Raw genomic sequence first — 17,887 nt, forward strand, 5'->3', positions numbered from 1 at the left:
CATAGTGCACACGGGATCAGGTGAAGCTGCAGGTGGCGGAGGGAGCCTCTTTCCTCCCATAATGAGGTCACTCACAGACCCCGGAATTACCCAGGGCCGTTCACCTGCCCTGACCTCATGTGAGTTGGAAGCTCCCCCCATGATGCTCCAGGTCCAATGACACTCTCTCCATCTGAGCTCTGGTCCTCTAACAGCCTCTAAAATGAAGGTCACATGTTGGCTTCCACCTTTACTCCCTCTCAACGTGTCCAAACGCGGGAGCCATAGCAGGTAGGAAAAGAAGAGCTAAGCATTGGGGGAGGGGACCCCAGCCGTGAGCCACCCCTGCCCCGCTCCTGACCAGGAGGGTTAGATGGTTGGCACTGAGACCGAAAACTTTATAAAAGCAAGGCGAAGGCAGGAGACACACAGTGACACTGGAGGCTCCTTCCTGGAGCATTTCTCTCCTCCAAGCCCAGAACCCAGAGAAGGCCACCAGCTGGAGGGGGACACGGCCCCCTCTCCAGGATGCATCACCAGCTAAGGCAGCTAATGCCCCCAGGGAGTGTGAGCTCACAATGCAAATAATGATACTGAGGGAGTGCAATCAATATAAAAGAACCCATATCAGACAAAATAGAAATAAGACATACTATTTACCAAAACAGACATTAAAGACATAAAACCAGACTAAGTTAGACAGAGGAACAAACTGGAGATGACAAATTTGAAAAATATAATTGTTGGTGTTTAAAACAGAATGGATGGTTTGAAGAGCAGAATGGATCCAGCTGAGAACAAATCAGTATCCAGAGGAGCTGGTCCAGGGTCTGTCCCAGAAAGTCCAAGAGAGGAACAAATAAATAGGAGAATACAAGCAGAGACACGGGAGATAAAAATGCCAAAAGCACATAATAGCACCAGAAGGACAGAGAAGACAGAGAGGAGAAAACACTTTAAAAAATTGACCACCAAAAATTAGCAAGAAATAGAAAAAAGAGACCTTGAGTTGAAAGAACTCAGAATGACCTAAAATAACAAATAAGGGGAAAAGCAAAACTAGACAAAATTAAAGTAAATTTTAAAACATCGAAGATAAAAAACTCTAAACATTTCCAGAAAAAAGTTTTAAAAATCACCCTCGTAAGTATGAATAAGAATCCAGTTAGTATCCTATGTGTCAGTATTACAAGCCAGGCAACGGTATAATCATTTTTACATATTAAAGGAAAAATGATGCTCAGACTGTTAGGTCAAGCTAATCTATTATTTAATGCTAGGGTAAGATAAGATTTTTTCAGGCATATAAAAAGATTGATGAATTCGACTACAGTGAAATTAGGAGATTTTGTTCATCAAAAGACACTCTACAAGAATGAAAAACAAGACACAGAATAGAAAAGATATTTGCAGCACCTGTAACCCAAAAAAAGGGTTCATATCCAAAGCATATTATTTTTTTAAGAAAACTCTTGCCAATCAATAAAAAAGAAAAACAACCCAAAAGAAAGGCCAAAAGAATGGGAACAGATACTTAAAAAGAGAGGAACCAGAATGGCTAACATTGCACATGACAAGTATTCTCTCATCAGTAATCAGGGAAAGGCAAAATAAGACCTTGCAAACACATGCCCACTAGATTGAAAAATAAGTTTAAAAATGCACACATAAACTGATTAATCCTTTAATAAAAGTCTGGCAATGTCAATATCAGTGTGATGTTGGGGCAATAACAGCTCGCAGACCTTGGTGGTGGGAGTTCTAATCAGGATGATCACTCTGGAAGGCATTTGACCTTACCTAGTGAAATTGCCCATGCACAGACGGGCTGTAATGCAACACCCTACTGCTAAGAGCAACACGAGAAACACTGGCGTGTCCGCCGAGACACGCGTAGGACTGCTCATAGCAGCCTGGTTTGCAAAGCCAGAAACTGGAAACTGACCAGTGGCCGTCAACTGGGGAATGGACCCAGTGAAACCCACAATGCCTACTAGACTGTGCTGGAAATAAGTGAGATACAAATGCATGTAAGACATGGAAGAAACACCAAAACATAACTTTCAGCGAAACAAGAAGACATGTGATTCCGTCCATGTGAAATCAAGGTAATGATTCTATTCGTATGAAGCTCCTCAGGGGCAGAGCTAAATGTCTGGTGATAAAGCAACAAAGCAAGGACATGAGTATCTCAAGGGCTGTTACCTAAAATTTCATGATTACATGTTACAAAAATTTCACTACCTGTACTTGTTACCTAGAGGGAGGGGATGCTGGTAATATTCTATCGCCTGACCAGGGTGCTGGCTACAGGGGAATCTCTTTTTACTTGTTTATCAACCTGTACATATGCTTTGTGACCTTTACAATGTATCTGTATTAAAATTCAGAAAAAGAAGTAAAAATCAAATAAAGAAAGAGAGAGGAAAAAGGGAAGGAGAGTAGGAGGGAGGAAAGAAGGGGGAAGGAAGGGAGGGAGGGAGGGAATGAAAAAAAGATTCATATCATGTAGCACCTGGGGGAAAAGACAGGTGGCTCTTTTCCTGGAAGATGTGACAGAGCTGCAATCCTTAGCATGGCTCTAGCCCTCAGTCACTGAAAACTACTTCTCAGCCACCGAGGGCAGACTGTCCTAGAGTAAGTCCAGAATGCTGATGTATTGATTTATAATGAGAAATAAAAACAGATACGGCAATCTACGTAAGTTAATGAATGAAATCATTGAAAAGTAGGTGTATGGAGAGTTTACAAAGGTTGTTTCAATAACAAATTTGTAAAAATACAAGATAACACTCTTCATGATTAGACTAAATAGATGTTAAGGTGAAAAGCATCATAATGACAAAGAGTGATGTTATATCCAGACAAAACAGAATAGATCAAGAAGATATAGTAGTTGTGAATATATATGCCCTTTAAAATATCACATCACAATATATAAAATAACAACTGACAGAATTACGAGGGGAAGTAGAGACAGCAAAATTTATTATCCAAGATCTTAACAAAGCCCTCTTAGAAACTGGTAGATCAGAGGGACAAAAGCCAAAAACAAAAAGGTGTAAATACATATAAAATTTGAATGACAGGATTAATAAAAAGCTCAAAGTAAAATGTGTGTGTGTGTGTGTGTGTTGGGGAGCTTTTACAACCACAGATAAGGGATTAGATTGGAAGGTCCAACACCCAAACAACCCATCCAGGCATAATGTATTCTCTGAGCATAATTCAATAAGATTAGAAATCAATAACAAAAGATGATTAAAAATAAGTAAAACACCATATGTCCAAAAACTAAGAAATCAATCATTCTGCTAAAAAGATGTTAGGATAGAGAGTAAAGCATAAGAGAGATACAAAATAATGGGACCATACTATAATGACAGCTGCATGTATTTAAATATATTATCAGAAAGTAAGAAAAAAAATGAAAGAAATAAGCTAAGCATTCAATTCAAGGAGAAAACAAAAGGATAAACACAAGCAACCCAAAGAAATAAGAAGAAAGGAAATATAACAGATAAGAACAGAAATCAATGAAACAGAGAAGATTAACAAAATCAAAATCTCTCTCTATGAAAGATTGGCAAAATATACAAACCTCTGACAAATCTGATCAATGAAATGGGGGGAAGATGCAAATCTACAAAATACAGAATACAAAAGAGAAAATTTTCTGGAGAGATATAATATCCCCAATTGTAGCAAGAAGTAGAAAATTTCAATTTAAAATTTGCAATGGTAATTAAACCTCCCCCCAAGGGGAAACAAAACAAAACAACCACAAAACCAGGCCTAGAAGGCCCCACAGGAAAGTTACAGCAGAGGTTCAAAGAAGAGAGAGTTTCTGTCTCCACAAGTTGCAAGTTGTTCCAGTTAATGAGAGAGAGGATGAGAATGCTTCCATTAATTTTAAATGCCTAGGGTTCTACTGATTCCAAAGCTGTGGAAAAACACTTCAAGAAGCCAAGTATAGACTCATTTCACTTATGAATAAACTTATTTACATAGTTTCTAATTGACTTTAACATTGTGTCAAAAATAATATATCATCGTAAGCAGAGTTTATCAAAGGAATGAAAAGAAGGTTGAACATCAGAAAATCTGTGAATGTAATTTATCACCTCAAGGTACAATACTAAGCTAAATAAAGTAAAAAATATTGACTAGGTCAGTAGAAGCCAAAAAATACACTCTTGGAAATATCCAACATATTTTTAAATAAAATCTCAGAAAACTGTAAATAAAGGGGAATTTTCTTTATCTGACAGATAACTATGAGCTTATGTTCTACAGCAAACACTATATTCAGTGGATTAATTTGAGACATTACTTCTTTAAGACCAAAACAAGAAAAACATAACCATTACCATCTCTCCTGGCAATACCCTGACCAAGGGGAGATGAAGAGAACGACCAGCAAGAGGTAGAAGAACATCTCAAGAAGAGTGAAAGCAATCCTTATTTGTAGATGATATGATCACCTAAACAGAAAACTCATCAGAATCAACAGACAAAATATTGGATTTAACAAGAGTTCCACAAAACTGAGAGGTGCAATGTGAACAGTGCAATGGTGTTTCTTCACACTGGTCATTTCTAACTAAAACACACCATAATAGAACAATATAACCTTTACAATAGCTGGAAAAGCTACAGTGTGTACAGAAATAAATCTAATAAAGAATTCATGAGACCTTGATGGAGAAAGTTTTAAAATTCATTCAAGGATATAAAGAAAGATCAAAATAGAGGGAAACTGTACCATATTCAATGATGGGATGGCTTAACATTCAAAGAGATGGCGATTCTAATTCTCTGCAAAAGCCATACTTTAATGGGAGTCCAATGAAATTTTTCAAGAGTAATTTTTGTGAACTTCAACAATCTTATTCTAACATTTATATGGAAGCATAAAGGTCCATGAAAAAATAAATCAATTTCAGAAAAAGGGAGAAGGATGAAATGGGACCTGGCCTACAAGATATGAAGAAATTCTGCAAAGTGCTAGTTTTAAATAAATGTGGTTTTGGTATAGAAATATTAAATACACAAGTAGAATAAGACAGAAATCTCAACAGCAGACTCGTGTGTTCAGGGTCCTGTATATAAGAAAGGTGACGTCACACTTCAGTGAGAAGGAATAGATTTTTTAATAGATAATATTGAGTTCAAAGAGCTTGCTTTATGGATAAAACAAAAATTGGAACTCTCCTTCACATCCTAAGGAAAATGATCTCTAGATTGGTTAAAAACTTAAGTGCAGGACAGGAATAAAGACACAGACATAGAGAATGGACTTGAGGACACAGGGAGGGGGAAGGGTAAGCTGGGACAAAGTGAGAGAGTAGCATTGACATATACACACGACCAAGTGTAAAATAGATAGCTAGTGAGAAGCAGCTGCATCGCACAGGGAGATCAGCTCGGTGCTTTGTGATGACCTAGGGGGGTGGGATAAGGAGGGTGGGAGGGAGACGCAAGAGGGAGGAGATATGGGGATATATGTATACATAGAGTTGATTCACTTTGTTATACAGCAGAAACTAACACAACATTGTAAAGCAATTACACTCCAATAAAGATGTAAAAAAAAAAAACTTAAGTGCAGGAAGTATAATGATAAATCTAATAGAATAAGTTGGAGAAAATTTTATCTTGAACTAATATGTGCTTTGTATGTAATACTCAAAAGGTACAAAATCTAGCAAAAAAAAAAACTGGATTTAACCCTAACAATATTAAAGACTTGGGTTCAAGGTATAATTACATCATTAGACTAAACAAATAGGTGACAGATTGGGAAAGTCTACTTCTTAAAAAAATACAGCAAGAAATTGACATCTGGAATATTCAAGCAATTATCAAAACCCAACAAGATGATGACAATAGATTTGTTAAGTGGGTAAAATATACTGATAGGCACTTCATAGATGGGGAAACATGAATGGCTGCTACGTGATGAAGAGATGTGCAACTTCCCTAGGAATCACAGAGGTGCCAGTTAAAAGAATCACAAGATTACATTCCACATCCATCCCTCTGCTTGGCAAAACTTTCAGAGAGTATGAAAATGTCCGTGCGGATGTGGTACTGCTGATGGGATACAGCCTGCCATGCCAGTCTGGAGAGCAAGGTGGATGTCCCTAGTGAAATTAATTGTGTGTCCCCTGTGATCCAGCAATACTGCTCCTGGGTGGAAACCAAGAGAAAGTCATAAAGGCTCAGGGAGAGGATGTTGTAGTGTTTGGGGGGTGGGGAGGGGGAGACCAGAGACCATGCAGGTGTTCATGAGAGAGGAACAGAATAGGTAAGATGTGGTGGGTGTGGTAGGTGCCCTGCAATGAATCAAAGGTTAGAGGTCCGTGCAGAAAGGTACGCACATGTTTAAAAATATAGGGTCGAGTGAAAAAAATTAAGAAACAGAATGAGGGCTGTGGCACAATAACGTGTATGGAAATTTAAGATGAACACATAACTCTTGAAAATTAGATTCTCAAAGTTGCACAAATATTTAAGGACAGATAAAAATATATTAGAAAGAGTGACTATTGGGTGGGAAAGGAGGGGCTGGGAGTCAGGATTCGGGATGAAGGGAAAACAGAAAAAAACAACAGAGGAAATAACATTCTTGTAGGGAGTGACAAAGACAGTGCACCAAGAAGTGAGGTGTATGATTAACAGCACTCTACAAACATGCAAACCGAAGTACTGCTAATAAAAATGTATAATTAAATAAAAGTACTTTGGAGACACCTCATAGAATGAGTTTGGAAGTGTTCCTTCCTCTGCAAATTTTTGGAAAATTTTGAGTAGGAGAGGTGTTAACTCTTCTCTAAATGTTTGGTAGAATTCCCCTGTGAAGTCATGTGGTCCCGGTCTTTTGTGTTTGGGGAGGTTTTTTGTTTTTTGGGTTTTTGTTTGTTTATTGACTCAATTTTTTTTTTTTTTTTTTTTTTTTTTTTACTGGTAATTGGTCTGTTCATACTTTCTATTTTTCCCTGGTTCAGTCTTGGGAGTTCATACATTTCTAGGAATTTGTCCATTTCTTCTAGGTTGCCCATTTTATTGATGTATATTTGTTCATAGTAACCTCTTATGATCCTTTGTATTTATTGCTGTGATGTTGTTTGTAACTTCTCCTCTTTCATTTCTGCCTTTATTGATTTGGGTCCTCTTTTTTTCTTGATTAATTTGGCTAAAGCTTTATCAATTTTGTTTATCTTTTCAAAGAACCAGCAACTCCATTTCTGGGTATTTATCCAAAGAAAATGAAAACGCTAATTAGAAAAGACATATGCACCCTATGTTCATTACAGCATTATTTACAATAACCAAGATGAGGAAGCTACCTAAGCACCCACTGATAGATGAATGGATAAAGAAGATGTGGTGTACACACACAATGGAATACTACTCAGCCATAAAAAAGAATGAAATCTACCATTTGCAAAAACATGGATGGACCTAGAGGGTATTATGCTAAATGAATAAGTCAGAGAAAGACGAATACTGTAAGACTTCACTTATATGTGAAATATAAAAAACAAAACAAATGAGCAAAATTAACAAAACAGAAACAGAGTTACAGATACAGAGAACAAACAGGTGGTTGCCAGAGGAGAGGTGGGTGGGAAAAGGAATAAGTAAATAGAACGACAAGCCACAGACACGGAGGACATATTTGCAACATGTTCACCATATGTATGGCAAATAAGTAAAAATAACTTTTACCTATTTCTTAATAGAAGACAGCCAATAAAAAGTGAGCTAAGACCTGAACATATACTTCATAAAATAGGATATCAAAATGGCCAACAAATATGAAAAGGTGTCCAATTTTTTTAGTCATCAGGTAAAAGCATTTGAAAACCACAAAAACTACACCTATATTCTCACATAAATGGCTTACCTTTTAAAAACCGACCACACCAGTGTTGGTGAAGATATAAAGCAGCAGAAATTCTCAGACAGTACTGTTGGGAGTGGAGGTTGGTACGTAACTCTGGAAAGCTGTTGCACGTTATCTATCAAAAATAAACATACGCATCCCCTCTGACCCAGCAATCCTACTCTTAGAACAGGAGTGTGTCCGTATGTGCACCAAAAGACATGTCCACCATGGGGCAGTATTCTAATAGCCAAATGCTAGAAACAACCCAAGTGTCCACCAACAGTAGAATAGATAAATACACAGGATTGGTTCTTGCAGTAGACTCTAGCAATGGACAAGAATGACCCACTGGCACCCTCGACAGCAGGGATGCATCCCACAGACCTGACATTGTCTGAAAGACACCAGACTCAAACAAGTGCCAACTGTGTGATACAATTTATATAAATTTGGGGGGAAATTGATGGTGATACAAGCAAGAATAGTGGTAACATTTGGTGGGTAATGGCTGGGAGGGGCTGCAAGTGTGCCTTCTGAGTTGACATCTTTATCTTCCTGTTGGCAGCAAGAGTGTACTGTCTATGTGCATCACTGATTCATCATTCATTCAAGCCCTTTAGATCTTGCTCTTTCATATTGTTTTAAAAAGGTTATCTTAAGAGGAATAAGAGAATACCACGGAGTTCACAAGGTTTATTGAAACATGGAGAATTAAAGACACTTTGTACTTGCTAGCTTAACTTATTAGATTTACAAGCATTATTTAAATGCTTTTGAAGCTTGTTTGGTAGTCATACAATTGAAATAGAAAGAAAGAAAGAAAAAGAAAGAAAGAAAGAAAAAGAAAGAAAGAAAGAAAGAAAGAAAGAAAGAAAGAAAGAAAGAAAGAAAGAAAGAGAAAGAAAGAAAGAAAAAGAAAGAAAAGAAAGAGAAAGAAAGGAAGGAAGGAAGAATGAAAGAAAGAAAGAGAAAGAAAGGGAGGAAGGAAGAAAAGAAAGAGAGAAGGTGAGAAGGAAAGAAAGAAAGAGAGAGAGAGAGGGAAGGAAAGAGAGAGCGGGAGGGAGGGAGGGAGGGAGGGAAAGAGGGAGGAAGGAAGGAAGAAAAGAAAATATATTAGATATATTCATTCCATTTAAAATACTTAAGGGAATTTAATTACCTAAGTTTATAAATAGAGTCAAACATTAACCAAAGTCGAATCTAAAGGGATAAAGAAGTTATTTTTTAATGTGTGATTTTAATAAACCAAAGAATAATTTCTAAAACATAAGGCCCTAAGTGACCCTGGAATCATCTTTTTGGTGGGCACAAACAATTCTCCAGGGTACTGAATACCTCCCCTTGACACCACACGATGTGGCCAACATGGACCCTGGAATCAAATAAACACGGAAGGCCAGACATCATCACCATTGTAATTCTAATTACACTCGTCCTGGTCACCATCCATGTCATTCCTCAGGTGTCTGTACAACTGCCTCACGGATTCCTCTCTGCGGTGGTGTCTCTCAGCCACCCCACCCCACTGTTACACCACTGAACCATCATGGTCCCTTTGGGGGCAGGGGGTTGTCAAAATCCTTGAGGCCAGCTCTGCCTTAAGACCCCCTGTGCAAGGACCCCAACCCCCAGTCCCCGATGATGTCTCCCTCCCGCCCAGAGGAGGATGTGACCCTGCATCAGGGTGGCCTCCTTCTCCTCCTCTTGTGTCCTGTCTCAGACCTGTTGGCCTTCACTGCCCAGGTTTTTGGAGAGAAGCATCCCCACCTGCTGTTTTCTATGAGACTTGCCATATCCTGACACTTACCTTTTGAGCAAAGCATGTGATCTCCCTGAGCCCAGGTTCTTTATCTCTAAACATCAGGGACAACCACACTTACCTTGCAGGGCTATTCTGTGAATAAAAAAAGTTTCTTTTATGTTAAACATGGAGTTACCATGTGACCCAGCAATTCCACTCCCAGGTATATACCTAAGAGAATCAAAAACAGGTATTCAAACAAAACCTTGCACAAGAATACACATAGCAGCATTAGTCACAGAAGCCAAAATGTGGATACAACCCAAGTGCCCATCAGATAAATGGATAAACAAAATGTGGTCTATCCATATGATATTACTGGAATATTACTCAGCCATAAAAAGGAATGAATTCCTGATTAATGTGCAACACGGATGAATATTGGAAACATGCTACAAAGTGAAAGAAGCTGGATACAAAAGTCCACATACTGTGTAACTTCACTTATATGAAATGTCCAGAATAGGCAAGTATAGAGAGACAGAAAGTAGATTCATGGTTACCAGGTGCCAGTGGGAGGGAGTGTTACTGAGTCCAAGCTCGTATTGTTCACCACGTGACAGGCCAGTAATCAAGAGAATTGTTGGGAACAAGGAATAACGACTTCATTTGGAAAGCCAGATGGTGGGCTAGTGCCCCAAAGACCCATCTTGCCTGAGTTAGAGTTCAGGCTCCTTTTATACGAAAAGGGGAGGGAGTAAAGCCAAACATTTCCTGGTTCCCATCAGCCTCCAGAGAGGATGTGTTCATTTCTTCCTGCCTGCAGTCATTCACGGGTGGGCCTGGGCAGGAGGTTTCCTGTGAGCTAAACAAAGGTATCTTAGCTTAACGCTCATTACCTGGGAGGCAGGGTTCCCAGAGATGGGCCACTATGTATAATTTAAGCTTATAAGCAGCATCCCTTTAGCGATGAACTTGTGATAGAACACAAAGTTTCTTGCCCGTTACAGTGGGAGTGAGGAGTGACTCTTAAATGAGCACAGGGTTGATTTTTGGGGAAATGAAAATATTCTGAAATTAGCTTCTGCTGAAAGTTGTCCAACATTGTGAATGTACTTAATGCCGCCTAAATTAAGCCAGTTTAAAATGGCTAATATAGTAAATTTTATGTTATGTGTGTTTTACCACAATTTTTTTAAAAAGAGTGTGACAGGGCTCTGGAGGTGGTATTTCCTTCCTCCTTCATTCCAGGGTCTCCCTTGATACATGGGCTCTGTGACTTCTTAATTGCTGGCTCCTTGTTGGAGCTCGGGGTGGATATATTCAAGACCCATCAAAGGTGCCCACATCCTAATCTCCAGAACCCATGACTGTGACTTAAAGACAAAAGGAACTCTGCAGATGTGAGTAAGGGTCTGAGATTGGAGATGATCCTGGATTATCTGGGTCATTTTGAAGGTCCTTAGGAAGACAGGAGGGTCAGAAAAGATGTGAGGATGGGCACGCAAATCGGAGACACAGAGAGGCTGGAAGATGCTGACTTTGGAGACAGAGGGAGGGTCCACCAGCCAGGGAATGCTGGCAGCCTCGAGAAGCTGGAAAAGGCAGGAAAGAGATTCTCCCCTCTAGTCTCAGAAGGAACACAGCCCTGCCCACCCATTTTGGACTTTGATCTCCAGAACTGTAAGATCATAAATCTGTGTGGTTTCAAACCACTACTTTTGTGGTCATTTCTTCTAGCAGCAGGAGAAAATTAATACAATCTTCAAACACCATCAGTTGCCCCCATGGACAGGCCTTTGCTTCTCCACCCTGACACCACTTCTGTCCATCCATCTCTCCTTCCCTGTGGGACTCATTGGTCACTCATGCATCCATCCTGCCTGAGAAGCCCCCAGGATTAATCCCCTGCCCTCACAGTCCAAGAGCACCTCCTTGGGCCTCACGAGTGTAGACACAGCCACAGCCAAGCTCCATTTTGAAAACCCTTTCCCACTTGAGAAGAATTCTGGTCTTCTCAATGGCTCCCCACAGGAGGCCAGAGGAACAGACTGGCAATTACGCTCCACTGTGCAGAAGGTATCATGGAATCTTCCAATTAAAGGTATTTTAATTACTCCTAGTCCTGAGGCCCGGGCTGGGTCTCCCATCCTCCCGATAAAGATGCTGGAAGAGAGCACAAATGAGATTCTTCCCAAGACAGAGTCTCCGAGGCCTACCTGAGCCTCTATCTTTCCCTTTGGAATGTACTTTAATTACATGCTGTTGCTAGTCACAACACTTTACATCTGAGAAGGAAATTGTATAATCCCTTTAGTGACAATTAAAAGGAAGGATTTGCCTGAGGGTCATCAGGACCATCTCGGAAACATCACCTGGCTGCTCTCTTCTTTTCTCACTTTAAACCTGTTATCTTGTTTACTTGGGGTCCCTTTCTTTATTACTTCCAAAACTGTATCAAGGAGGAGGAGAAGCAATCAGAATACCTGCATGATGGTTATGTTGCATGGTTGGAATCCATACAGCTGATCTCCAAGACCTGGACACTGAGAAGTTGCCTTGGGAACCATTTAGCCCGGGCCTGGAGAAGAGGCTCCAATGCAGGTGTCAGTGCCCGAGGCTTCCTGCATCAGGAAGGATGCTCAGGGCACAGACCACTCCTGGGAGGCAGGGGCCTGACTGATCGCTAGTGTCTGTTGAGGGCAGAGGCCCAGATGACCACCTCGCACCCACGCCTCCTTTCACAAGGTAAAGAGAATTGAGCCCATGGTAGGGTTCGCACCTGCTTGCTCGGGCAGGTAGGCTCTGTTTGAATATCTCAGCGTTCTTAACAAAATCATAAAGAAAGTTTGAAAACAGAGAAATAACATCTTGTTCATCAGAAGACACGATAACCACACAAGTCTCTTATCATAAGGGGCACTAGTAAAAACGGGAGAAAGTAGAAAAGAATGAACGCTTGTCCACGTGTCGCTCTGTTGTGCCACCAACCCCAGCTCCCCGTCTCCTGCTGCATCAGGTGTGCCTGGCTTCCGGCTCAGGCCCCAGCATCGAGCACAGAAGCTGAAGGGCCACAGGTGCCAGGTAAACGTGGTTGCATTAATCCATGATCCCAATGAACCCACAGAGACCCGGGCACAGGCCACTCTGTGCTTCAGAGAGCGTGACGTTCACAAGCTGGTTGTACTTCCTTCTGCAGCTGGACTGTCCCCTGTCCTAATCCAGCCTGGGCATGAGGGGGGACGTGTCCCGCTGTAGAGGGACTGGGCAGGCGTGGCTCAGCCCCAGACTCCCACCCCCGGCAGCAGAGAGGGTGCTGCTCCTCCATCTCCATCCTGTATGTGACAGAGCAGCCTGCAGGGAGAAGCTGTGACGCCCTGGGTGGGTCTGCTAGCCTGCAGGAGACCTGGGGAGGGGCCTGGGGGAGCCCAGGCCCCCGCCCCCTTCTGCAGCCACGTCTCTGTCCTCAAATAAAGTGATGCTGAAATTTGCTGCCTCCCCTGCACCCAGTCACTCGGAACGGAGTGTCATTTATCAGCCCCGTCAAACTCCAACACGGGGGCTTTGCCAGGGCCAGCAATCAGGCTGCTGCGTGCTTGATGCTCAGGCCCGTCCGGTTTATGGAACCTTAGAGCTGGACGTCCTGAGTTCTCATCACCCAGTTGCCTGATTTTGCAGAAGGGAAAACAGGAGCCAGAGGCACCGAGTGAGCCCTGGAGGCTGAGTGTCCAGCTTGCCCCAAACTCCTCCTCGTTGGCCTAAACCTCAATCCTGAGATGCCCGTCTACTTGAAACCAACAAGCAGAGAAGAAAGGGCGACAAAAAGACCCCCTGATGCCCGGAGCACATCTGAGGTGGGTCTCCCAGGGCTTTGTCCCCAAATGGGCAGCTATGCCCCTGTCCCCTCCTTGAGCCTGGGCTGAGGGCGGGGCTTGGAGCCCTTGGGTCTCGGTCTTCAGGCATCTGGAGACATCGGGCATCCCTGGCCCACATTCTGGGGCTCGAGTCCCCAGGGCACAGAATGAGGGAGATGCTAGTCTTTTGGGGCCTGAAAACACCTCGCGCTTCGGAGGGACGGGCTGGCGGAAACAGGAGCCGTATGCTCAGACTGGCACGCAGGAGGCCCCGTGGTCCTGCCCTCTGGGGGCTGGCATTAGCCACATCCTGCCATGTCCCGGCTTTGACCAAATGGCAGAGCCCAGACTCTACCTGCCCCAGGTGTGTGGGAGGTGGGGAGTTACTTCACAAGAAGCCTACTGGAAGCGATCTTACAGCTTTTGCGTCACATGCCTGAGGAGTTGTCTACTACAGGATGGGCATTTGTGTCTCGAGGGAGGAGACACCACAGAGGAGAGGGGATGGTGCCCTGGGAGGCCCACATGAGGGATCTGCCTTGGGCGTGGTGGCTGCCACCTCCGGCTGGTGCACCTGCCATCCTGCCCGCCAAGGCCCGGAGCCTGAGAAGAGGAGCACCCAGCACCACCACCACCGCCCCCCGGCTGACAGGGCACCTCCTGCCCCCTTGGCTGTGGACACCTAGAGGCTCTTATGCCCGGGACGCAGGAACAGCCATTTCTTGGGACAAAGACACCCTCGGAGTGAAAGCCTGGCCGGACAGCATGCGGTGAGGCCATCCAGCTCCACAGCCTGTGGCTCTTCCTGCTTGGGCTCCCGCCTGTCTGTCCCCCAGCACTGTGTGGGTCCCAGCCCCATGTCACCTGCCTCATGCCCAACAATTCCCATCCAAGCGGACCTACTCACAGATTGTCCAGGGCATCTGCTGGCCTGATGGCCAGGTCCCTGAGTTGGAGATGCCAGCTGCACCGCAGGCCAGCTCTGAGCCGTCACCGATTCACACTGCCAGTACGAGTCGATGCCTCTTAAGGCCCTTTTCCATCATGGCCTCTCCCGTAGCTTCTGCTCCAACCCAGCACGACTTAAAGTCTTTGCGATGCTGGGACTTTCCTTGTTGATGTTCTAAGTGGTCATCATGCTGGGGATGCTTCTGGAGTGGACACTGTGTGTGTACACTTCACTGGACCTTCAGGACATGCTGGTGCATGACCGTCTCCATCCCCTTGGATGAGGAAGCAGGGTGATGGGTTGTACCCACGGTCACAGTGCTGGGTGGGCAGTCGGGCTCCAGGGCCTGGTCCCAAAGCCGAAGGAGGACCTTCAGCCCCACGTGGGGTGAGGGGGATGCTGCCCAGAAGCCCCCATGGGCATGAATTCCATCTTTGAAGATGTGCCTTTGCTCTCGACTATGGATAAGGGCCCAGACTACTTGGCACAAGCCACTTGCTACCTTGTACGTTTTTGCCCGCCAGAGATGCAACTGTGTCTTCTGGAGAAGACAGCCCTGCAGGTTAGGACTTGGTCGCCTCGGGGCCGGTAAGGCTTCCTCTTTAATTTAGCAACCTCACTCCAGCACGTGCCTTTCCTGGCTCCTCGTTCAAGCCTCAGCTCCTCAGAGTCTCCTGTGAATCCGGTTCTCTGTCCCCACCCACCGCCATGCAGTGAAGAAGCTCATCTTCGACAAGTGCTCTCTATATTTTATGTCATACTTTTTAACTGTCAAGAAGTGTGCTTTGTTCTGAGCCCCTCTTGTCCTTGCTCCCGGTGTGCAGGGCCCCCGTGGAAGCCTGGGCCCCCCTCGGAGGTGGAATTCAAAGGTACTTCACCTCCAGCTGCCTCAGTCCAGCCTCCATCCTCTGACCGTACTGCTTAAGTGGCATTCATCTCCCCTCATTCCCATCTCCGTGGTGTTGCCAACTGCTCACGCGTAAACAACAGCTTCCAATTGTGTGAATTCCAGTTCACTCACCTTCCCTGCTGAAGTCCTTGCCACTTTGACGGAAAAGAATGTGGTTTCATGCTTTCCATTTTTGACCCTTATTCAATCACGGGGCGACAGGCCTTTCCCAGGCTGTTTGTTGAATGAATGAATGAACGAGTGAATGAATGAGGGGGATCTTGATAGATCAGAAGGTCTAGCTTGGCCCTTGCTTGTGTGGTTCTAAAAAGCTGCAACTCAGCTTCTAGATTGCCGGGTGGCCTTGGGCAGACCATGTCTGCTCTCTGGGCTTCAGCTTCCCCCTCTGTTAACCTCGGGGCCAAGTGGGTGATTCCAGATGCCTCTCCCAGCTCCACGTCTCTGACGGTATTACATATGGTAGAAATTGATTCACAGACAGATCTTTGAACATGCAGACACTCAAGGGCACTAAGTTTAAAAGGAAAAAAATATTAATGATGTGAAATTCACAAACGGAGAGAAAACTCTTCCATCAGCATCAGAGTTACATTTGTCAGAAGCTGCAGAAGCCATAGCTGGTCGGATGGACTCAGCCATCAGCTGATATTTATTCACAGGGTGGGCAAAGCAACAGAGGAAGTCTCCTCTCTGTGGACGTTGACTGCAGAGGCCAGCAAAGGGAAGCTTTCAAGGCTATCGGGCCAGAACCAGAACCTACCAGCTCCTTCTTCCCTGAAAGGGGGCCCCAGCCAGCCTGGACATCTGTCCCTGGCAGGGTCAGCCCTTCCAGCAGTGGACAGGTGGGGAGGGCCCGGAACAATCGGCCACCTGCCCTGCAGATAATTAAAGAGAGAGGAGCTAAGAGTCTGGCATCTCCCCTTGGGTGAGTAATTTGACAGTTTGACAGAGAAGGGAATTTCCCCTGATCCTCAGCCTGGGAAGATGGCTTCCTAATCCTCACCATCTATTCCCATTTCAATGCAGACTGATTTCCAGCTGCAGAGGACACCCGGGGCTCTTTTCTATTGAATTTGCCTCTCAATGATTGGCGACCGCAGGAGACTGGGAGTCAGTCTTTAGCTGTGAGCATGTCAGTGCAGGGGTCTGGTCTCCAGAAAAGCACCCATTCCCACCCCCACCCGCAAACTTCATAATGAAGAGAAGGACGTCCGTACAAATCAGGAGGATCACTGGGCTGGGCACTTAGCATCACCACGGGCGATCAGAAAGGTGTCAGGATGTCTCAGGGATGATGCACAGGAGCTCAGATGAAGGAACTCTCTCCCTGAGAAGCAGGCGGCTTTCTTCTTCAAAGCTCTGGTGTTTCCAAGTCCCCTAGGGAGAGAGGGGAAGTGGGTGGGAGATGAAAATTGGGTTTTGAAGACATGTTAATAAGTCTCTTCTTGGAAGATAGAGAAACGTCCTCCAAGTGATAAGGCTGCTCATGAAAGGGCAGCTTCCCTGTTATCTGCAGCAGCAGAAGGTCCCAGGAGGTCAGGACTAGAGCGCTGGGCACAAGCCCTCACCGAGTCTCTCGGACAAGGAAGCCAAGGCACACACGGCAGGGAAGGAGATGGCCGGTGAGAGTGAGAGCTGGCCAGGTGTCACTGATGTAACGCTTGCCAAGGCACTAATTTGCTGGCGGGACCATTCAGCTGAGGTGTGGACACTTTCTGTGTGTCAACTGAGTATCAGAGCAAGAGGGAGACCAATCCATTCAATCTGTGGAGAGAGGTCAGTGCCAGGAGCTCGGCCAACCTGAATCCCGTAGGTAATCTCCCATGGCTCTGTGTGAGGTTTTGCACAGCCTCGGTTTAACTCCTGATGGCCCAGCTCTCAATGCCAGCCAATGCCCAGCTTGTAATATAGTGAGAAAGAGAAGTGCTGAGACAGACAGGCCAGAGCTAGGTCCTGGTGACCTTGCCACCAGCCAGTTGACCTTGGGACTAATTAGAAGACCTCTCCTCCTCTGGCTCTCTCATCAGTTGCCAAGGGTTACCATCTCTCTGCCAGGAGTGCTGCTGAGATTAACATCTAAGATACTCGCAAAACATTGAGGAACTCCCCACCACTTTCATGAGAAATAAGAAGATGACCCCCGATCACCCCATCACCCCTGCCCCAGATCCAGGGGACAAGAGAGGCTGCAGGGGAGGGACCACAGGATAGCATCCGCCCACAGGTCCTGACCTTGCACCTGATCACACAGGCACAGAGGGACCTGATGTGAGGGGGTCCCGGCTTGTCCCAGAAGTGAGAAGAAGGGGTCTTACCACCCCAGCAGTCTCCTGGCAACAGAGTCAAGCATGGAAGACAGATTCTGCAGACAGCGGCAAAGCCTCCTTACCCAGCCTCTGCAAAATTCTCCCCAAATTCATTTATACATTTGATGTACTTCCCATTAAAATCCCACTAGAACATTTCTACAACTTGACAAAAAGATTCTCGAATTTACCCAGGGGGAAGAAAATAGCTAAGAATGGCCAATAACTATTGCAATAAAGGAGAATAATGAAAA

The sequence above is a fragment of the Eubalaena glacialis genome, chromosome 11 (assembly GCF_028564815.1).
Source record: "Eubalaena glacialis isolate mEubGla1 chromosome 11, mEubGla1.1.hap2.+ XY, whole genome shotgun sequence".
In the NCBI taxonomy this organism is placed as follows: domain Eukaryota; kingdom Metazoa; phylum Chordata; class Mammalia; order Artiodactyla; family Balaenidae; genus Eubalaena; species Eubalaena glacialis.